This window comes from Cygnus olor, chromosome 15 (assembly GCF_009769625.2).
Source record: "Cygnus olor isolate bCygOlo1 chromosome 15, bCygOlo1.pri.v2, whole genome shotgun sequence".
Lineage (NCBI taxonomy): Eukaryota > Metazoa > Chordata > Aves > Anseriformes > Anatidae > Cygnus > Cygnus olor.
Window position 1 is genome coordinate 7,197,212 of NC_049183.1, and position 23,277 is coordinate 7,220,488.

Sequence of the window (23,277 nt, forward strand, 5' to 3'; positions counted from 1 at the left end):
TATTTTTATTTGTTTAGGTGTAGCAGTTTGCTTTTTTTTTTTTTAACATTAGTTGACTAGGATTTATTTGATGTAAATAAAAAACATCTATGATAACACATATATTGTCACAGAGACTTTTACTGTGATACGTAATACAAGGAAATGCATATTGTTATAAATTTTAATAGTGACCCTGGGGCATATGAAGCCAAGAACATATATAAATATTGTAAAAGCATGGTTTACTGTAAAGAAGCTTCACATACAATCTTTTTTTCTTGCATCATTTTTTGAAGTGATAGTTCTTTGCAATCCTCTTTTTATAGCATCACGAACTCAAGGTTGTTTATGACACTAAAACACCTTGAAGTTTATACACACTTATTCTCTTCTTAGTTAAGCAAATATATTTTTAATTATTTTTAATGTTGCTGAACAATAGTATACTGGCTGAAATGTGGATTATATTGAAGGTTAACTGGGCTAATGTTAAGAGAACCCAACTTCCTTCAGTCTTTCCCACAGACAAAGAGTTCTAGAATGTAGAAGAGGGAGTCCGGTATTGGTGATTCTGACTTTAAATAGTTTTTTCCTTTTTCTCAGTATTTAATAGGGTGCATAAATATTCCTAGTTCAACAGGACAGTTTCATTTTAAACCAAGCAGACATTTTATTTCTGGATTTAGGAGTTGTGTTCATGTGTTACTGATTTCTGAATTTATTGATCTGATATAAAACTCAGTATTGGTACCAGTGTCTTTATTAAATGCAGTAATATCAACCTACTCCTTCATTTGAGAGCTCAGGTTATCATTTAGGTTCCAAGTATACATACCTCAGCACTAAATAAATTTACCTGTGTAAAATACTTATTGCCTCTGTATACACACATTTAGAAAAATGACAGTGGATCTGCAAGATACTTTTACAAATCTACAAAACCCCTGTTGATTCAGCTTCAATTTTTTTGTACCCCTAATGAAAGGAAACCTCCTCAGAATGGGTAATTACAAAACTGCCAGAGAAAGGCCCAGTCTCAATCTATGATTCTTTATCCTTGTCCCTCTGTTGCTTGCTAAGTCAAATTAGACCAATCAGTTCAGTCTTTAATATATGTAGGGGCTTGGTGTTTGTTGTTGTACTTTTGTTTCTTTAGCTTTATTTTAGTTTGATTTAATTGAAAGTCTTACTTCTTGTTTTTGTATAAAGTTGTGGAGATGTAGCCATCCTAGGAAGAGGGGGAAGAAGAGTAAGATCTGTAAGAAAGAAAAGATATAGCTAAAATTCACGGGGAATGCTAACACTTTGAATGTGGAAATGTACATTGGGCAGAGCCTTTGATTTAAAATGTTTTGAAAGAGGTTTGGAAAATATTCTTGATCTAACTTTTTAGCCTTTGAAGCATTGCTTTGTGACCCCATTTTCAAATGTTCATAATCCTATAAAAGAGATATATAATGAGGTTCTTAAAAGCCCTTGAACATTGATTAAAGTACTTTAGGATCAAAAAAACATATTCATATTCATGCGCAATTAAACAAGAGCCTTTATATTAAAACTGGTAACCTGCCATGGTTTCTGGGCATTTTGCTTTTTAATTTTCTCAGACTTAAGTCTAATGTTTGATTCCTTTTGCAGCCAAATCTCCCAGCTAGATTACCAGGGATTTCAGGATTACACTTTCAGTGCCAAATACACATGTATTGGAAAATAAATAGATAAATGGATGACTAGGAAACACAGCAGATTCAGGTATGTTTTTTCTATATTTTGTCTTTTTTAAAAAAGCAAACAAAAAAAACCTAGAATGACCTGCCTTATTGTTAACATTTAGTCATATTTTTTCAGACTAAAATAAGAAATAGTAAATTGTTTCTGATGTCATGTTTTGATAACATTTGAATTTTAATGGTATGCAGTAAAATAATGAAAATACAAAATACATAGGGTTACAGCTGATTAAGTGTGCCAGACGAGAACCGCAGTTGGTGCATAATTACCTTCTAAACACCATACACAACACAGAGTATCATTAAAAAGTATTATTTGTAGAAGCTGTAATATTTAGCACCTCTTTTGTTGTTTTATTTGTCTGGTAATACTGCTTTAATACTTTCTTAATATTTATCCAAATTAACATAATGTTTAATCACCTGCTTTTGGGGAATGAAATAATTGTAGCCCTATTGAACAATTCCTTTCTCTTTCTAGGGGGCTTTTCTCTTGGCACTTTCTTGCAAAGCCTAAGAGTGCTTCCAACTATAAACTCCGCCATATAGCTTGTTTTAGGGTGGAGGAGTTATTTTCCCTATCTATGGATTCATATTTCAACCTGGCTAATCTAGGTAGTAAGTGCAAGCTACAAAGTCATGTAAAGGTTCTTTAGAGGCAGATATAAAGCAGCTTGATAGTATCGGTCCAATTGCTCTTGAATAGGTGTCCACATCACAGAAAAGCCTATCGTGACTGGCACTAATTGGCAGCCTTGTTGGCAGATTCTGGAATACGGTCCAAGGACTGATTGGATAGAGAGGATGAACTAATGCATCCACCGCCGTTCAGAGGTAGCTGGTTCTTGTCAGCATTGACAGATTGGGGTGGGGTATGAACCTTGGCGAATCCTTTCCTTTGGTTCTTTTCCTTCATCCTTTCTGTAGTTTTTGGTTTCTAGAGTTTCAGAGTGATGCTTCTCAGAGAAACAAAAACTACTTCAAAATTGAATAAAGAGAAATCAAGTTGATACTATTCCTGAAATTTCATACAATAAAAATGTTAGTGGAAGAGATGAGGCATTTTTTTCTCAGTCATATCTAGAGAGTTGCTATTTTGACTTCTACCAGAAGAGAGGACTGCCCAAATGTTTCTCAGCAGGGAAGGCCAATTTAGTGGGGTGAAGTGGTGACAAATCATCTTACAAGGGGCGTGGAATATGCTTTGCAGCGAAAGAACCAAGATGCCATTCTGCCTTTCTTTTTCTCATGTCTTGGTATGTTCTCTAAAAATAGAGACTCTGCCTGATTTTTAGAAGATTTTTGGCTATTGCATTTCTTTGTCTGTATGTGTAGATTCAAATAGCCTCAGGCTGTTGTAGTCCAAAACTATATTTTAATAAGCAGCTGGTTTTGGTTATTGTGTTTGTATTTGAAGCAGTGTTTTTGTCTGTGTGTTTGTGTGTGTGTTATACATTAAACAATGTATAACACTTTGTTGTGGGGATAAAAAAAGTGAATGAAAAATAATCAGTTTTGTTCAAATGGAGCATGTTACAAACTTCTGAATCTGCTCATGGATGTTCTTCTTGCAGATCTGGCACATCAGCAGAAGCTCCTGTACACAATTCCTTACTTTTACTCTTAGGACCTCTGGCTCTCACACTGAACATTAATTTAAAACTAATTAAAAAAGATGAAAATAGTTGTGATCATTTATCATTTTCATTAAATTAGAAGACTTGAGGGAATGTTTGTGGTCATTCCTGACTACTCACACATTTCAATCGTAAATTAATGGGAAAAATGTTCCCAGAGTCATTTGCAACTAGTCCCATGAGTCATGTTACTCACTGCTTTTTCAGAAAACTTCAGTGAATAGGGGCTGGGTTAATCTGATAGACAAATATTACGCTAGACTGCAATTTTTATGGAAAATACATTCTTCTCCAAATACCAAGTATTGCTTCAAACGTCAAAACATATAGCAGTCTTTACACTGAGTTAAGTGCTAAAGACCAAGGCACTTCTTTGTCATGAATCTTGGTGTGTAGACCTCTGTTCACAAAGACATTAATAAACTTTCCATATGTATGTTATAAAGCCAAAAGTAAAAAAAAATAAATGAAAGTTTTCCTGGTAGCATGGCACAGAAGTTTATGCATAAAGACTATATAGTTGAATGATACAAGATTTTTCATTTCCAATTTGGTCAACCCCTATTTAGCAACTTAGTAGTAAATTTGTAGTTCATCTTTATATTGACTTGCTGATAATAAGTAGAGAGTTTCACAACATTTGGATTATGCCTGTTAAAATTGCTTTTTTGATGTTCCTTGAAAACATGATGGTTGTGACCTGGTCACTGCACATACTGTATGGTGAACAAAATTAAAAGAAAAACTTGGTGAATAATTGTCCTGAATGTGGACTCTGGAGGAAATAATGAATATATGGGGCAGAGTAAGTATCTGTTTGAATGTGGGAATTTTTGTTTGATGCTTACTTTTTCTCTTATTTCCCATAAAATACTCCCTCAATGGCAAGAGTAGATTGATAAATATTATAACACGTCAGGCAAAAGAATCACCACTGTAAAGAGAGGGATAACTATGAACTTGTGTTTGCCGAAGACTTAAAGCTCTGTCTCCCTGCAATGCCAATCTTATCACAGGAGGGCGGAGGAAGTAGGAAGATACAGACTACACTTGGGAACACAACAGTAATAGAATCAGCATCTGTGGAGTGCATATGGTAATGTGCTTATTTCTGATGTACAGTCCTTTCCCAAGTTCTCAGTGGGACAATGAGACTACAACAAAGGAGTAAGGATTGCTGCCACAGTTGTCTCCAGAATCTTTAATCATGTCCAGGAAGGCATTTTTCTTGATCTTGTGAAAAGTTACCTCTTTCATTTGAGGTTAAAGTTGTTATGAGTTGGTTCACTTTAACAATATTAGATTATGAAAATATTACATATTTACATGGAATGAGAAAAACTCTGCTGTCCTGTGCTTTCTTGCCACCTAAACTGGATTGCTAATGCTCCCAGCTAAGAAGTACAACTAGACTGAAAATCAAATATTTTTAGTGGTAATTTATGGCATATTTGCAGAAGATACTTCTGTAAGGAGTTCGACATTTTATGGGACAAAGAAAGAGGACAGAAAGAAAAAGTAGCCAATTCTTCACCTGTTTGTGCAGAATGTGCACCTGACACCTGATTCTGTTGGTAACACTTGGTACAAACAAGAGTTGTTAAAGTATGAACCTGTTTAGGAGAATCTTATGGACAAATAAAAGAAAAACAGAAGAATGTAAATAAAAATATTAGATGGATTGCTCCTGCTCTTGATGATGATGTGTAATTTACACGTTAAAAAAAAAGTCTGTATTAGGCAAAACCTTGTAGGTAAAAATATCTAAAGCTAAAGCAATAACAAAGGCAGAAGTCGTCTGTAGGATGTGAACACAGGGAACCGTATCTTCCACAAGATGGAGCTGTGTGATTTCTGCTTTTGGAAGCAAGTCAGTCTATTAGTAAACGATTCTTTGACTACTGTACAAGGACAGAAGAATCACAGTGATCCATCATTGCTTTCTTACTCTGATGCTAATAAACTGCTGCACTTTAACTCAAGATGGTCATTTGGGAGCTAAAAATACAGAATTTAACATGAAGGCCTCTGAATCTCAAAGAAAAACTATGTTTAGAAAAAGAAATCCGTTATCTTTCTCTTTGAAGATCACAGTGGTTTGCCTAGTGTGTGGTGTCCTATCAGCTCTCCTTTATTTACTCACTTTGATGATGACTGCAGTGCAGATTTCTTTGGAATGATTTCTTATCCTTTATGCTCTGTAACATCTGGATGAGGGAGGGATATGATTGCTTAAATGATAATCCAAACAAGTATTCTCAGTAGCAGTGATGGACCTCCAGTTCTGGAGTGTTTATTAGATCTGAGCAGATGTAAGTATGGTAATTCATCAGCAGAATGGAATACTGGCTTTGAAAGCAGTAACTGGAAAAGATCAAGGAGTCATAATGGAAAAATAATAGAACTTGAGTGCTTGGTGCAATCGCTGCCTTTGCATAAGAAAGTAATACAATGTTTTCCTCAATAAGCAAGGAAAGCAACAGAGGTAAGGAGAAGGGATTGTTTTATTTTATTTGTTTTGTTTTTCTTCTTTACATGGCATTGGTAAGCCTGCCTGAGGAGAACAGAAAGAAATGGTGAATTGAAAACTTTCAGAGCCAGGGTTTGACATCAGCAGAACAGAACAGAAGCAAAGAGCAGGGTACGCTAGGATTCTCTCAGCTCAATGTGGACCAAAGATCGTGCAGACAGTGGCCTGAAGGTAAGAGTACTTCCACAGCATACCAAGAATCTCTTCTTTAAAGGTTCAGTTATTGAGGTGGTAATAACCTGGGGTATGCCAACTGTGTAATTACTGATCAAGCAGGTGTAGACGCAGCTAAAAAGGGCATGATTACACCAGACCTCCTGGGTCAAGCGATGGTTGTGCAAAGAGATTCAAGAGCACTCAGGTAGACTGGCCCACTTGAATTAACACTGGCACTGCTGTTTTGTTTGCAACATTGTTAAATCACAGCAAGTCTGATATTTGCTGAGTTTTCCTGTTTTTTATTGTTTTGGATTATAGTGGGTTAATGGTTACAAACACTTTGCAAACTTTAAAAAATGATCCTATTACAGCTGATAAATGTAAGCCTGGTTTCCAGTATGTGCACTCAAGCTACAGCTCCCTTTTTCATTCACATTTCATTGCTAAAATCTAGCTTCTCCACTGATTCTCAAATGCATGTCCAAACTACTCCTCTGATCCCTTGCTTGTGGCTGGGTGAGAAGCAGAAGACCTGTGACTGCTTCTGAATTACATGTAAACGGATTGTGTGGCTGATACATACACAGTGATTGGCTTGCTGGTATGTTAAGCATAATAGATAATTGCTGAGCTTACACAGCAATATTTTCCTCACTGGGGAGACTCATGTCAGTCTTTGTCTCCTACTCAGCTGTCAGTTCTCATGGAAACTTGTTGGAACTTGATATCTTTGAGACCAGGTCCTTTTGTCAGATTTGATCAAAATTAGCCAATTCATTCAAAAGTTAGGAGGGAGGGGATGAGAAATGACAGGTTGGCGGTACATCTGTGTAATTTATTTCCTTACAAAACTGGCACGGAAATCAAAGTATTCTAATTTTCAAAACAGGCAATCGGAATTCAGTAGCATGCATACAACAGAAGCTTCTAGAAATTCGGATAAGTTATGAGCACAACGTATTTTGTGGTAAGTCACAATGTTGAGTGTCATTGTTTTGGGTTTATGTACGTATCTTTGAGTTTATGGATATGTATCTCCTGTCACCTGATCACATTCACTACAGAGAACCTCCCAGAGGATAAAAAGTAGATTGTCTAACAGTCTCCCTTTCAGGCTGTTTATCTAACACAGGCCAATTTGGGTAAAAAAACAAACACAATTCCAGCAATGCAATGACAATGACAACAGTGAAGTGTTGATTGTCCACCTACTTTTTTGGGGTGAAAAATATTTTAGCCAAAGAGGAAAGCTGAAGGAAATAGCTGATAGCAAATGACAACTATGTTTCCACATCTTCTTAAGCTCTAATAGGCTTTTTGTTGTAGTGAACTGACCCGCTTCATACTTTTAAAATATAATTAAAGAAAGATGCTGCTTTTATGAACATTAGGTGGACAAAGGAGAACACACAGTTACTGAATTGGCAGTCCATGGATTAAAATTCTCTTGCAGAGTTTCTCTTCTTTGATTATGTGTTTCTGAAGGCAGGGAAATGAAATGAGTTTTAAAGAAGTTAAAATGTTGCCAGCACTATGTAAGTAATAATGAAACAATGTATCCCAAATCTATGCATTTTTTATTTTATGTGAGATAAAATGAACCACACAGGTGTTTTGTTTCCCCTATTTTACTTTTTTACACATTTGCCATAAGACTTTTGAGCTGTGACAGTCTTCAGTTTGTAAGAATACTCTTACATCTGAATAAGGTAAGAGAAATGATGCTGTGGTACAAAAAAGAGATTTTGGCTCTGCACAATATTCCAGCTAGATAGATTTTTTTACCTTCGCAGTATCTGTTGAGAAAGATATGATATGTGTATTCTGTTACTAAATCATATTTATGAAAGAACGGGAACTCTATTTTATGATTCTCCCCCTCCCTCTACAGGTAGAAAATGTAAGAACCTGCTTGGTTGAGACATACTTAAAAGATTTTCAGAAATGAATAATCCACATCCGTAATGTCACTCGAATTGCATCCCATGAGGGAAAGCATGAGAAGAAAAAGGCAGGCATTACTAGTAAAGCTTTACTTTTGCACCACCATTAAACAATGTTTTAAGTGAAACACAAAAGCAGTTAAGTGTGTGAAATTCATAGTATGAAAAGGAGGCATGTAATAACAGGGAGAGCTTCTTAAGTAACTTAAAGAACCAAATGAAGGTGCTTTATTTGCAGGTAAGTATAGTGCAGCCTACACACTTCAATCAAGCCAGCAGTAGGCTTTAATAAGTGATAATAAAGTGTGAAAGGTGGTTTTCTGAGAAGGATGGAAAGATGCCTGTACTTATGGCATGTAATTGTGTATCCAGTAAACACACACCAAAATAGCTGCTCCATGTTGCCTTGCACTGTGGCACCCAAACAGCAGAGTAAGTATCCATGGGCTTAACTGAAGCTGAGTTTGCAGTTTTGATTTGGTGAGTTTAAAGTTCATGGGGTAGGAAAGGTCAAAAATGATAATCAGGCTAGAAAAACATACGTGTAACTGCTTTACAGGTATCCTGCCAATTAGCAGACTGTATAATTAAAAGACGACAAAATACTTAAACAGTGTATATTGGAACATAACAGTTTATTTAACTAGAATGACATAGCTATCTTGTTCACTTGTAGATACAATTTGAAGTCCATTTTATCTTGGCACTCAGATATGGAATTTCTATACTTTTGGGTTTTTTTATCTGGAAAATGGAGTACTTTCTGATAAATTTCATAATTAAGAAAATACCAACCGCTTTTTCCCATAATGAAATCATTTTGCAACTTGTTTCAGCAGCAACGGAATTTCAATGTGCTGTTAGCTATCCAGCAAGCTCACTATATGTGCTTATGTAGGATTAAATTTCAATTTCCCTGGCCTATTTCAACTTGTTCACATATTGATTATTCTTGAAAAACATTGGAATAAAAACAAGTAAAGAACTCTTCTTGTGAATGCAGTTAAAGTGCAATTATTCTATATAAAGACAAGCCAAGATGAAAAGTACACCCAATCAATTTAAGACAAGCCTGGTAAGTCATGGAGCAAATTTGTTGTGCATATAGCCTCCACTTAAAATAAAAAGGTAACTGAGTAATTGCTGCTGTGCCCTTTGTAGGCTGCCCATGGATGCCTATGGTCATTGTGTAACACACTCTGTATGAAGAAAGGTGCCTCAAACACTTCTATTCCCAAAGTAGTGTTACTTTAGAATAAATACTGTGACACAAAGAGAGTTGGTGATTTTTAAAGTCACCTCTAGCAGAACTTTTAGAAAGCTTTTGTCTGAAGTATGCATCTAGTTATTTTATTCAATGCCTTTTTTTATTTGGAGAAGCAACACACTTGATTGACAACATCCTGCCCAGTGGGTATTGAGGTCTAATAACTACTTGTATGACTTGTAATGAGAACTTTTGGGCTGGTTTAAATACTAAAGGGAGAATGAAGAACAGAGAAAGAATAAAACAGCACAATTTTAATTGTTAAATGTATGTTAGAGCCCTTGATTTTTCTGTTGTCCTTCAGCAGGAGGAATTTTGCTCAGGACTACTTTTTCACTTATATTGACCCCACAGGAACGGACTTTGCAGGCTAATGGATGAGAAGACATTTTAGGATCTCTCCTTTCTCTCTCTCTCTCTCTCTCTCTCTCTCTCTCTCTCTTTTTCTCTCTCTTTTTTTTAAATTTAATTTTATTATTGTTGTTGTTGTTATTATTATTATTATTATTTTATGTTTACCAACGTGAACTCAGAGTTCCTCTTCTGCTGGCTGAGGCTTAGAAGTTAGCTTTGTCCCCCTGGCATATTCTTTTGTTTTCTAGAATTTACTCTCCTTATACACTTAATAGGAACTGTTTAGAAGCCATGTAGTGTACAAAATCCATCTTCTTCCCCAAAACATAGCTGTAAAATACATATTACCATACAATGGATACTCGATCAACTCAGTAGTTGAGCCGTGATGTGCCCCAAATGATGTGCAAATACAATGAAGGTGTAATGAGATGTCAGCTGGAAATGGAGCTTCCTGGCTGAGCACCAGGGCCCTGTCTCTGGGAATCAGTGTGGCATTCTGTTAATATTGCAGGCTCATGAATGTTTTAGCTTGAGTAAATGCAAAAATCCTTCAAACTCTGTCTTTTATGTATCCGGCTGGCTGTAAGAATCTGCTGCAGGGTTAGTTAGCTTTCTACTATGATTCATAGATGTGCTTTCTCTCAAGTGTATTCTCTTGTACAGGGAATGTTGCTGTGTTCTCCTTTCTTTGAAACGAAATGCTCTTGTCTGTTGTTTCGAGTGCTGGAACTTATATTTTGAAAAGTATAATTAATTGTCATCAAAAGAATATATGCCGTCTTTTGAGGGGTGATTCCTGTTCAGCAGTGCCTGTTTGCCTGTTCACTCAGCATGAATTAATTGGATCTTTATCTTCTCTCCTTCCTTTCTGTATTTTGCCTTCCTTTTTGTGGAAAGGCAAAAGCTCAGCCTCAGAGATCCATCTGAAAACTCTCCCTGCATGTAGAAAAACGATGGTGTGGTGTAGAACAGGAGGGCCAGTATAAGGGAAATTTAAGATAAAAAGTACTTTACTCAGATATATTTTTACCGAATAACAGAACAGGTCTAGAAAAGTAAAGAAAAAAAAGAAAAAAGAACATTCGCAGGCTGTCTCTTGTATATTTTTGTAAGCTCTTTTGTGACCTATTGTGTGCCTTTTTTTTAAAAATGAGAATAGCACAGGAAACATATGACGATGTTTTGGACAAGAAACATTATTTCAATCCAGATTATTACAATTTCTGGATCCAAATTACTTCAAAACCATCATGTTTGATTAAGTAATTGTTTACATCACCAGGTAGCAGACATTAGCTGCCATCTGTATGAAGTTTAGGCTTAGCTCATGGGCAGAAGGGAACAGAATTACCAGTTTAAGGAGATTCTCCTTGCCTTCAGGCCATAGCAATGCAGGGATACCAGCTTTTCAGGAAAGAAGAGCAAGAAGGTGAGCAGAGCCAGGCGAGGGCTTATTAGGAAAAGGTGGAATCCTGAGCTCTCTGAATATATGGCTGAAACTGCTTTTATGAGACGGGAAAATAAGACAGTTAATGAAATAATAATTTGGGAGATCTGAGTATACTCCATTGAAGAATGATGGCACCCTGATAAGTGGATGATCTTCCTGTGTTTATGGAGTTTACTGTAGACGAGAAAATATATTAAAGTGGTGCCTTTTTACTCAAGTTAGAGAATCTCCTGGGATGTAAAAATACCTGTGTAGTGTACCAGTGGTATTGAAGTGATGCTAGGCAGTCACAAGATCAACATTTCATTGTTTTCATGTTTCTTGATAAGAACATTAGTTGAATAACAGAGCTCTTTTTTTCTTTTTTTTTTTTTTTTAGAAAATGTTTGCAAGCCATTCTCAATTTTTACATATAAAATTATAAATGTTTTAAATACAGACCTGAGGGAAAATATTAGGAGACTAATGTAACCTCTAAGTTTGAGTTTAGTACACAGAAGGAAGAAAGTACAGGTGAACAAGTATATGGCAGATGGTCAGCAGAAATATGTACAAAGACAAAATAAACATTAACACTATGCTGGTCATTATTCAAATACATGAGCAGAAGGACTGCCTCCTTACCTGCTAAGTAATCTTGTATGGCAAGTAAGAAATAACACAAACACCTGAAACGTGAGCAGTAGAACCAAAGAGTTTAACAACTAGTGTGCAGCACATAAAAAAAAAAAAATCTTAGAGGGATAACATTAAAATTAATGATGCCACGGACTGTAAAGAAAAATTTATGGATATTATAGATAAAAGAGAAGCCTTTGGGGGAAGGACATAAAAGACATTACACTAAATAATGTTGGAAGCAATTGTAGCATAATTAAATAACATTTGGGTATTTCCAATGTATAGTTTAAAGGAGAAATGATACAGACATAGAAGGAGAAAAATACAGACAGCCCAGATATCCCTGGTAAGGTTAGTTGTCTCATTCCTTCCCTGAACAGAGATAATCCTTTGACCATAAAATGTTGGGATTAAGTGAAAATATTAAGCAAAACCAAGTTGCTAAGTTTTTGGGTTTGGCATTCCCACATACATTTCTTTTTGCCGTAGTCAAGTTTACTTTCCAGTTCATTTGCTGTTTTGACTGCTGTAACTGTACAGCTCTTTATACAAAAATTTTTGGGCAGCTGCTCCGAACAATCTAACTCAGGTGTATTATCCATTTACTTGGAGTAATAATGACTTTTGAGCCAATAATAAGAAAAAATAGTCTGGAAGAAGTCCCCTTTCTTGTACATTATTGATAGATTTCTGTTACACTTATGTTCTGGATATAACACAGATATCAGCTATAGATGGGGGACCTCCCTTTTTCATGCAGGCATATACACACCTTCCTGTTCTGGATTAGATGAATCTCTCAAGGACACCAACGAACTTCTCTTTATGAACTTTGCAGAATAAATGCACTATATGTTTCACTACTAAGTGTAAAATATTTCACTGGAGACTTCCACAGCTTCTTGAGACTGGAAGCTTCATGGTTCTACTTCGTACAGCAAAAGCTTGCTAAATTACAGATATTATGTGCCTTCAGATAGGGGTTATGGCTTGAGTCACACATGAGATGAGTGTAGTTTTGTATTTTTCATGAAATTTCACTCTTTTTTGTTTGTTTGTTTTTCAGCATAAGACTTGCTTTTCCAGTTAAACATTTCTTTTGTATATGTGCAAACAGTTGTAAGGCCCATATTTCTGAAAATAGTGGGTCTCTTTAAACAAACCTTTATTGAAGCTGCTGGTGATATGAGAAAGTATAATTATAGCAGCAGTTTCTAATTCTGCTACACATAAAATAAAAGTTTGGTCTGTGATAAACTCTAGAAAAAGCATGTAGTGCTATAAATGAAACAGTTTTAAGAACTAGGTACAAAAAAAGTTGTGTTTAGAATGAAAAAGAGGGTTTAATAGTATGTTCTGTTATTCTGGTGTAACTTGAAGAGATAAAAATGACTTAAAAGTTCTGCGGTTTGCATTGTCTCATTTTCTAATCCTTTCAAAGGAAAAAAATGAAGAAAACAAATAAAGGAATCCCAAAGGCATGCATCTACAATTCCTGTTTGTGTGCTTGCATGTACAATACATATTCATGTTTTAAATTTCTCCATGTTCTTGTTCTTCCATATAGAAATGATGAATATGCACTTAAGTATTGTTCTCCTTCTCCTTTAAATGGTGATGACATGCTGGTGTTCTTCCCAATGTTTTTCTCAGGCAGATATACTAGTCAGTGTTGTATTTCATCTGTAATCTAGCAAGCTTATTTAAAGTTGCTGACTTCTTTAATTTGATAAGGTAACACAGTTTTTATAGGAGTCCTTTGTTGTATCAATGTGTGAACCGAAAACCAAACAGTTTGTACTAAGGAACTGGCCTCATACTGTGTGAATATAGTGTGGCTCGCCTTGTATGGCTTAATGCTGGCGTTGTCAATGGTCTTGGTGTATAAACTTGTAACTGATGCACTTAAAGAAAACATGAAATAAGATGAATGGAATGATTTCCACATTTTTCACTACTTAGCTTTCTAACAAAGATCTTTTGTCAATGTGTCTGCACATGTAAACTAGCTGAAATGTTATGTGTGCACATATATAGACACTAATGAGCACAGGTATGTGCAAATAGAAATATGTATGTATGTGTCTTAAGATTACTTCCTCTTCTGTAGAAGCAGAAATTTTCTGCAAAGGGTGATTAGCTTCTAGCTTGTAGGATCTGTTTTTGTTTTTTCTTTTTTTCTCCTTTTTCCTTTTTTGAAGTCTTTATGTCAGTTTTACAAGCTTAGATACCAACCTTTTCTTAGCCGTATTGGTAAGTGGTGAAGGATGGTCTCTGGTGTATAAGGAAGTTCTTCAGTGAGTAAATTTAAGTTTAAATTCCAGCACATTTTCCCTGAAAAACTGTAATGTCTGCAGATCAGCCACTTTTGTTAATAACTTTGTGATTCCCTTAGAAAGAAGAGAGATCACAGTATATTACAGAAATATTTTTTTCAGTTAATCTGAGTATTTCATAAGCCCAAACCCAAAACAAGTTCAGAGAATATGATGCCTACATCCTCCATCTACAGTTTACTACAAACCGGTATGGAGTTATACATCTACACTCAGACTTGGCCAGATACAAGTCTGCTGCAGCCAAAAAGCAGGCGTGGGTCACTGGCCCGTCCTGCTCTTCTGGGTGCTCGTGGGGCTGCTGTGGTCCCCGTTAGCTGCTGGCTTGCCTCCGGGTGGAGCATCTTGCTCTTGCTGCTCCCTTGCACTGCAGTCACAACAGCTTCTGATTTGAAGGGCACTTGGACTGGTGGAGTTGGTGCCTGGCAGACTGCATCTGGAGATACATAAGCATGCCATTTCCATGCAGGTTTTTTCTTGGATCTGAACATATGCAGGAGTGTTAAATACTTTTATGATGGAAACTGCGGGAAGAGCAGATAGTAAGTAGCTGATTAATAATACTCTTAGAGTGTATAAACAATTAGGTCTGTATAAATTAAAAAAGTCATTCTGGGTACCAGTACAGGAGTGGGTTTCCCTGGTCAATATTAGAAAAATCTGTCAAGTCATCCAACCTGACTTGAACAGCTTCTGTAATCAGGTACTGTGTGTGGACCTGCATGTCAACATCTGCCTCTCACAGGCAGCCTTTCTTTTCTTGAATAATCCAGCTATATACCTCTTCTTGTCTACCCCTAGTCCACTGGACTAAATGAGCGTAAAAAGAACCAACAACCCTAAGAAGTTAATAGAAACTGCAAAAGCATGAGTGAGCTGAAAGGAAGAGATGGAATAGGAGCTGAGGAATGTTACAAGCCAGTTTGCAGCATCCAGTGATTCTGAAATGGATAAACAGGAATGTCCTTTGGTAAAATGTACATACAATATTCATGTGAAGAAGAAGGCAATGAACTCATTCCATATCCTCTGGAAACAGGACTAGAAGTCTCTCAGGAAGGGTGTAGGTAGTGTTATCTCTTAGGTATGGCTGGTGCCATGCAGGACGGGGGGACGAGCTCTTTGTACTGGTATAGTTAAAAAGGAAAGAACTACATATAAACATTAAATCTGAGCATGTATGTAATAAGTAGAGATGAAGTAAAAGAATAATTATATGAATCTCCATGTTTTTATTACGTGAAAGGATTTTCTTGTTATTGGTGCTGTATAAGTTTTTTTCTTTTTTTTTTTTTTTTTCTGAAATGAGTACAATGAATTTATGTGGACAGACTGTTTCAGAGATTGACTGGGTTGGGTGTGTGAACCAAGCACAAGTATCTATAATAATAATGAAAAAAAAAAAACAAACACAAAGAAACTATTTAAAGACTGGTTAAAAAGGAGGTGCTTTTGCAGCTGAATGCATTTTCTGATGTCTTCAGCTGATGTAAGGAGGAAGGTGCTATCCATATTTATGCTTCATTAAATAAGCATAAGTAGACCTGAAAAATAAAAAGGAAAACTGCAACTTTCTTCCTTGTCAGCATGAAGGAACTTGTCAGTGAGAGATGCACTATTTAAACTTTGCCAGCCCAAAATGTGGAACAGAAACAAAACATAAAAGCTTTTATAAAACATATAAAAATAAAGTCTATTTCCCAGATTCCAAAAGAAAGAAAATGCAATTATTCAAAGTCAACAAACACCAAAAGCTTTTCTATGTGGTTCAAAATTCTGACATGAAGAATAAAATCAACAGCTACTAGACTGATTTGATATCTTCAATATTTCAGAAAAAGGAATAATTAATTGTTTCTTCTTTTCTGAAAGTGGGAAGCTTTTTTTTTTTTATATAATGATGGTTCTAGAAGTTCTGCTTTTATCCACTTTGCAAATACTGTTGCTAAAAGTGTTTGCAACTACCCCTGAACATGAGTATGTTATATCATAAATATATATATATATATATTTCTGATTCCATCATGCATGTTTTGCTGTGATTTTATCATCAATTCCATAACTGTGATGAAACTTCATGGTTTCCTTGATCTCCTAAGTTTTTAGGTGGTAGAGGCATTTTATATTTGTGTTAAAAAATAGCATTTTCTTGGAAGGTATAGACAAACTTCAATGATGGTCAATATTAATGTTAAAATATCACAGAAGAGGTTTAGCTTTAGTATTCGTGAATGATTTTTTTCTAACTTCGGCAGCATTGTACCTTTCTCCATAGTGCTGGAGTCCTGCTGCACGTTAACAGGGTTTGACCAGAGTTCTATAAAACAATTTTTCTGCAGTGGCAGTGGTATGTATGCTTAGTGAATATCAATTGTAATACGTAGCAGCAACTGATGATGCTAACCCCTTAGCTCTTTCAACACAGGCTTTGTATTTTGTTCCTGCTGTCAATATTCTAGGTCTCCTAAATTTCCTTTAGTGTAATTTTTCTTCAGAAGTTCTATTGGCAGAGTTTATCTTTTAATTTTTCAGCTGAATGAATGTCAAGCTATCTTCTTTCATATCCGTGTGGCCTTTGGTTTGGAAAGTCCGTCTCTCAACCACCTAGATTGGTTATAGGTTCTTCTCTGTTCACAGAAGTTTGCAGTTAGCTGTTTCTCAGCTTACCCTTTCCTTACTATGATTTAGAACTTCTCACTCAGGTCTCTGCGGATTATCAAAATGGTAAATAATGGAAGAGGCAAACCTAATAAGCAGGATTTTCAACTCTTGAGTGTTATAATACCTTGTTGTATTGTGGGGTAGTAGCTGCTTTAAAATATGTAACATTCAGAACAAAAGATGAATTTGATCAAGAACTGAAATATCAATGAATGTGTTTGAACTTTGGGGTTAACTGCGGTGTGGTTTGTTGTGGAAATTCCTTTTGTATTCAGTATTCTGGTGATGGTTACTTGGAAATTCAGAAAGTGCTTATAGTTGTTACAGGTTTTAAAATAAAATTGTGGGTTACTGCAACATGCTGATGTTGTTCAGTAAAGATGAAGAAGAGGGAAAGGCAGGACAATATATCAGGAAGGAGTCTCCTCTGGTTTAATCAAATAAGCTATTGTCATATAATCATGCAGTTCAGGTACCACCACTTCCTTTTGTCTTAGGCTGGAGCTGTATTGAATTAAACTGCTACTAGACATACCTCAACTCTAGTTATATAAAATGGCTTCAACCATTCTTTCTTATACGTGTTGCTATATTAAGTGTCTTGAAGTTTCTTACCTGTAGGGTTGCATTAACTATTCAGAGAAAATTAACATAGGTACATGCAGAAGATTGGTCTGTAAGTAAATGTTAAAAAGCATCCTTTAAAAATCACCATATAGGGATTTATTTATTTATTTATTTTCTGTTTGGACATACTCTTTCTGTTGTGCTTGCTAGAAGTCCCTCTTGTAGACTGTCACCACCATCATGTTATCCTGCTGTTGGGAAAAACTAAAACAAGAGGTAACATCACCTGTTGTTTTCTTTGCTGGTTATATATACTTTTAGTTGATATAGTCTAAGGTGTGTATTTGTGTGTGCTTGCATATCAGTTACTCTACTTTTTACGTAATTCACCAAAGGTGTCTTACTCACTGCAAAGTAATCCATTACCCTCATGGTTTTTAGCTTCTTCTAGTATCTACATTCTGTGTGTATCCTTGACAACTGATTTTAGGACAAGCTAACTTTTTTAAAAAAAAACGCCTATTAATTTTCTTTTTTTAAGGACAGTATGAATGCATTTTGAACATCGGAATGGAGATACATTAATAGCTCCAGTGCTATGACATACATACAGGAAGAGAAGGTTTAAAGTAATGCATCTATTAAGAGCTGTTGGAAATAGCTCTTATCCGGAGCAGTCTGATCAGTGTCCACCAGAGCTTTTGAGCATGGTTGGTCTGCAGACAGTTTAACAGCCCTTCTCTGATTTTCCCAACTTCCTTGCAGTTCATTCAAAAGCACCGAGATTTTTTCTCCTGCAACGTTCTGTTAAACCTCTCCTTTGTCAGTTTTGCTTCTTTGTCCAATTTGGTGACTGTGTTCTGCTACTCCCTCTGCAGAGAAACTGGAGGAATTTGAAATGCTTTCAGTTTCATCCAACTAATTGTCCTGATATGTTCCTGATTAAATCAGTCTGAGCTAGATAATGGAAACACCTGCTTCATTTGTTGTCAGGTTCTAGCTCCTTATACAAGCTTGTTAAAAGTACAATTATCCACACAACCAAAATCGGTTTTAAATTAGCAGCTAAGGCAGCCATCGTCAGTTTTACTGTTTTGCAACAGATTTGCTACATACTGTGAACCTTCAGCACATTCATAATTTTAACCAGAAATTATAGAATACCTATAACAAGAATATAGGCTTGAAATAAAAAAGTTTTGAGACGAGTTTGATTGGCATTTTACACTAATTGAAATTCCTTTGTACGTTATTCAGAGCAGATAACCTCACTTTCCCAGACATTCATGTCAATTTAATTTCAAAATTTCTTTCCAACAAACTTTTTGTGTTTTTCTTATTATCCTCAAAGACAGATATTAAGCTTTTTGTTTAAAAAATAAAAAAGGAAATCCTCCAGGGAAACACCCTCTCTCTGCAGTTTCCCATGCAGAAATGATGATGATCTGAAAGACAGATGTTTGAGTTATTATGATGTTGTAAATAGCCCTGTATATTAAGTATTGTGTATTTAGCTCTAAATTGCTCAGATGTCATTATTTCTTCAGTCATAATAATGCCTCTTTATTCTCTTTGGAGAAAAAAAAACAAAACCACACAACAACATCTTCATAACAAAAAAAAAAAAAAAGGAAAGAGGCAGTTATTGCAAATATGTATTACCCATGTCATGTGTGATTGTTTTGCAACAACTTAACAGTGTATAGTGGGAAATTAGGTTTCAGTAGTAAACTGGCTAAGCAATGGGAAACCTTACGTCAGAAGCTTAGATCAACTCCTTTGTTTCCCTGCTAATATTGTTTGAAAGGAGTAAATTGTTTAACTGTATTCTGTGATAAAGGAGAACATTTTATGCCATGGTAAAGATTTTTTTTTTTTTTTTTAAGAAATAAGAAATGGTTTGTATACTACTTTATTTTTATTTTTTTCCCTCTCATTAGCAGTACCAGTTCCAGGAATCTAAACCGACAGTATTTTTAACAGAATTGAATGTGACCTCTTTCCTCTCTTCCTTTGCCAGTGCCCCATATCTTGCTGTATACTGAGCTACTCCAGGAAATCACAGCAGTGAAAAGCATGCATGTGGTACACCATACTGCGAGAAAAGTTCACTTGCCAGCTTGTAGTAGGAGGGATGCATATTCAAAAAGGCAGACTGTAGCTAGTTCTGTTCTTTATAACTTTCTTTAACTTTGCCTTTTATTGTAGTATGCTTTCCTCAGTACAGTTTCACAGAAAACTCAATTCTGTCATCTGGTGTGATCTAACATTGCACACATTTTTACCTTTCTACTGCTGTACTGTGGGTACATCAGTGGAATCCAACTCTTGTCCTCAATTGTTATGGCCACTTAAGGTCTGTTCCCCATTACCGTGTGAGTGTATATGCTTATCTCACAGAACCACTGTGCTCACTTTCCCTCATGTGATGCAAAGTATGTGCTTCATTATGTAAACCAGTAACTGCAAAAAGACACTACACTATGTGGCACAGTTCAAGCACCCACTGCATATAAAACAAGTACTTGTGTCAGAGGTACCCCAGAAAAGTTGATGGCAAGAACCAAAAGTTCATAAAAGTCTATATGAGTTGTCCTGATGAGTTCTTCCTGGGCAGGAGAGTGGCAAATCTTATATGTGGTAGAGAAAGAACCTTATAATATCTACTAGCATATTACATATACCATTTCTTGGAGAGTTTTTTTTTTTTTTTCAAAGTTCACTATCCCTTTTATGTGATGATTTTACATTTACATCCCACAATACTGGTTTTACTGCTACAGTTAATGTCCAGCTGAAAAATAAGGACTCTAACCAGTTTGGGAGGTCCATTGTCATTGTGGAAACTTGTGATTACAATTTTGGTAGACAAAACAGACTGTGAAAGGAAATGGAGTAGTGACTTACCTGAGGTCTCACTGTATTTCAGTGGAACCCAGGCATTCTGATTCCCAGTGCAGTGGGTCTTTTGATGGACTGCTGCATGACCTCAAAATTGTGTTCAAATAGTCTACTGAAAAGTTTAAGGATTTTTGTGAAATACTCCTCTGCAGAAGTCTCTGGTGTTTTTGAAATGAGGCTAAACTTTTCATTAAAGTTCAAGAGTCTGAATGTTTGTATCTGGGAAGTGTTTACATCTTTGAATATTGTTCTGCTTAGCTAAGAAATGTTGAGTTACATTATCAATTGAACTATAGGCTATTTTTTTTTTTGATAAATCAGTCATCCTAAAACTATTCCTCTCCCTTGCAAAAATGTGTATATGAAATACTGGATTTGTGAATCTTCACATCATGTTTTCGCAGTTACCAATTTTAGGACACAATTTTATCTGCTGTCCAGACATTTAATTTCCATAAGTCTAGGCTGAAATTAGGAGGAGTTGCAGGTAGGCAGTGCCTCAGAAGAACAGAGTTTGTTTGATAGATGTATGACAGTGAGACCAGGAAAATAAGCAGATGGCCATATGGTCATACAAATCAAGAAGGTCTTGACTGACAGTAACATGGGACTCAGTTCAATTCTTCGGACTTATTATTAAAATATTTGATATTTATGAAATATTTAGTATCATTTTGAACCCTTGCCCAGAAACCTAGGGGATTTTCCTTTTTCTTGTAGCTCGGAAATAAGCACTTTTTGCCATAACAAGCAAGAGAAAGGAACTACAGTAAAATACCAGTTTAGAAATATAGAAAAGGCCAAAAAAGCCAGGTTTCCTGTTAAATGTCCTTGCAAGCCATGCTCCCTGCTAGTTATTCTCACTTGCTTTTACTGGATTCCCCTAGTGTGGTTAATCGCTCCATCTGTTAGACGGCTAGCAGATTTTCCTTTGCTCTTTTGTGACGGGTTGGCTGTAGTTCACAGCAGCCTCTACGCTTCTCCAGTACATTCAGGACAAGATAAATGACAACTGAAGACTTTGCTGAAGATCGGAGCCTTTCCTTTAGCTGTCTTTGAAGAAATCGTTGATCTTGTTTTGCTTATAGCTTCTCTCGTTAAATTTGCAGGATCTACATTTAGTCAGAATAACATCTTCCTAGTGACACTTTATTGCTGGAGAAATGGGTGCAGTTTGGTTCCCCTTGCTAGAATGATCCTGCGTTGTGTCTCCCTCTGCTTTGCTTTTTGGCTGCTATTTTAAGGAGTGGTTCTGAAATACTGTGAGTATCAATTAGGCCTGCTCTGACCCAGTCCTTTGTCCTACTCTAGTCAATGCCGAGTGCTTTCATGGCTTTTCAGATCTGCATGGAGTACTCCTACCCTTCGGAGCTCCTCCCTGGTTTTCAGCAGTAAGTGTGATTAACGGAACGGTGCGCAGTAGGCACTGGTGTCATGTGGACAACACTGCAGAGCTCGCTGTCTGCAAAAAAGGACTTTCTCTTCTGCTCCAGGCAATTCACAGCACCTTAATACGGGAACTCTGCTTCTGATCTGCAATACACATTTTGATGAATCAGTCTTTTATGTTGTGTCCCAAATTATATATAGTGCAAAGGGAATTAATAGGCATTTGCATAATGGCAGAAGATGGCATTGTAAATTGTGATCATTAGACCATGTAGATTTTTAAAAAATGTTTGAAGCAGTTAAGTGTTTTTCTTTCATGTTGATTTTTTTTTTTCTTTTTGGTTCAACATTCCAAGCCTTTACAGAAAGGAATTAAACCACTGAGGATTTGGATTTTAGTTTGGATCCTTACCACAGTTTTTGCTTTTAAAACTGTAATGGTAAAAGCCCTCCTTCCCCAACAAAAAACCCTCTCTCAAGCCTGTGGCTATTAAAGGTTTGCCATATGAAAATTTATCTAACTACCATGCTGTAGCAGAGGAGAATTTATTAGCCTTAATTTATGCACCTGGTTATCTCTTAGAGTATGCAGAGGGTTCACTGAAGTTGGTGAGCAGCTGTGAGAGGAGCAGGTAGGATAGTCGGGCTAGGCTGGAGCGTGCTGTTAGGGGTAAGGGAGCAGAGGCGGAGTCAGCACTGACAGTGAGATGGGAGCGTAATTGGAGAGAGGCTTGAAACAGCAGAGCTTCACGGCTGCCGTGGAGCACAGTGAGTGGGCTCACAGGCCAGGACTGAGCAGGTAAATTTCCTGTGCTTGTTACAGAGCAGTGCTTCTCCTCTCCTTGCCTTGAGCCTGAGGGATTTTCATGACCAAATTTGAATCAAACTTCTTTATCTGTTGGCCTCATGCTGAAGTTCTTTTCTCTAATCATATTCAAACAAGTTCTCCTTCAAATTATTAATGTCTTTGTGCGCATTGGAAATGATGCTGTCAGGAGGGAAAAAAAAAACAAACATATGAAAAATCTTTCCAGGTATCTTTCATGTGTATTCCCTTCTGACTGAAGAATACATGTAAGTTGGAGTCAGCTCCTTTTTCTTTATAGCCTATTCTGAAACTGCTCTTATTCCAAAGTCTTTTTTTTTTTTTTTTTTTTCCTGTCAGTTGGTAGAAGCTGTATTTCTACCTCTTTCCTCCATAGTGTTTTTGGTAGACTTCAGATTCTTATCCTTGAATTCTGGCACAACTCACAAGGAGAAGGTTGTGCAGTTCAGATGGGAGGGCCATTTGAGATATTGTTTTCACTGGAAAAACTGGGAGGGATTTTGCAGCTTGCAAAGAAAGAATACTTTCAGCCAGTAAACATCCTGTGGCACCTCCATCAGTAGAACACAGCAGCCCTTGCTTATAGGCTCGTAATGGGAGCAGCAGTAAAAGAGAAGCATCCTGACAATAAGTAGTGGATTTTTGACATATGGGAAATAATGAAGTTGCCGACAACAGTTAAGAAATGGAGCAATTCATGTGGTCCTAACTGTGTGAGGACAGGCTCATAACAAAAGTAGTTGGTACTTTGGTATAAAATAAAATCTGAGTTTTTTTTTGTGGACTATGGTTTTTAAGGGTCCAGAATTCAAACCAGTAACCCCAAATTGAACGCACGCAGAGAGATGAAATAAAAAGGTGGCAGGCTGGGGAAGTTCATTTAAATTTACACTTGAGCAGGGAAATGCTGATGCTCTTTAC

The 23,277-nt window shown here is 36.4% G+C and overlaps 1 long non-coding RNA gene across 1 annotated transcript; it reads left to right on the top strand.

Moving 5' to 3' along the window:
- Positions 1–1,216: 1,216 nt before the first annotated feature.
- On the top strand, positions 1,217–7,434 carry LOC121078326. The gene is made up of 3 exons (XR_005824529.1): positions 1,217–1,734; positions 5,899–6,050; positions 6,493–7,434. It is a non-coding gene; the product is annotated as an uncharacterized LOC121078326 (long non-coding RNA).
- Positions 7,435–23,277: the final 15,843 nt, after the last annotated feature.